This window comes from Octodon degus, unplaced genomic scaffold (assembly GCF_000260255.1).
Source record: "Octodon degus isolate 3935 unplaced genomic scaffold, OctDeg1.0 scaffold00033, whole genome shotgun sequence".
In the NCBI taxonomy this organism is placed as follows: domain Eukaryota; kingdom Metazoa; phylum Chordata; class Mammalia; order Rodentia; family Octodontidae; genus Octodon; species Octodon degus.
Window position 1 is genome coordinate 9,936,098 of NW_004524609.1, and position 974 is coordinate 9,937,071.

Consider the following 974-nt stretch of genomic DNA (forward strand, 5'->3'; position numbering starts at 1 on the left):
TCTCTCTCAAATAAATAAAAAAAATTAAAAAAAATAAAAGAAATACAAAATTAATATAATGAAAGAAATCTAATTTAGAGAATATTTGATAGATAACTCTATAAGTGGTAATATTTCGTATGTCCTTTTCATCTTTTCTTAAGCAGCACAGTTTGTTTTTAGTAGACAAACTTAAAGAGAAATTGGCAGGTATGAATGTATAGAATAAGAAGGCTGCTATTTAGAACTTGGTATCTGCTATGTCTTTTAAGTCTGATAGGGTACCAGTTCTACGTAGGCAGATCTCAAAAATAACTCAACTTCATGAAGACAAATGTTTAAATTACTTTATTTTCTTTTTTTAGCTCAGGCTTGCAAAAACCCAGCCTTAACAATTTTCAGCTGCACAAGATAGCCTTATTAACCAGTCATACAGCGCATAACAAAGATCTTAAACTTATTCCTTCTGTCCTGCTGAAATTTTGCAAGCTTTTACTGCCTTTATATTAGTCTCTGGTAACTACTCTTTATTCTACGTTCCTTTGTGTCTCAGTCTTTTAGATTCCACATGTAGGTGAGATCATGATGTTTTTGTCTCTCTCTGTCTAGCTTGTTTGACATAATTGTATATTCATTTATGGAAGTCATTGCAATGTTAGGACTTCCTTTGTTAAGATCTAGTGAGCTTCCATTGTGTGTCTAAACTGAAATTTTAAACCATTCATTTACGATATCATTTAATGAGTTTAATGTTTAGGTAAATTTCATACTTACTAAGGTAAAATTGACACGGGAGTATTATTTATCTGTTTGACACACTGATTTCATGTGCTTTACTCCATAGTGGATTTGCTGGATTGTATAACAGATCATTTTAATGTCTCTCAGAATGGCTATACAGTGGTCCCTCACTTATCGTGGAGGTTACAGTCCACATACCCTGGCAGTAAGTGAAAATTAGTAAAGTAGTGATGTTGCATTTGTTTTAATACATA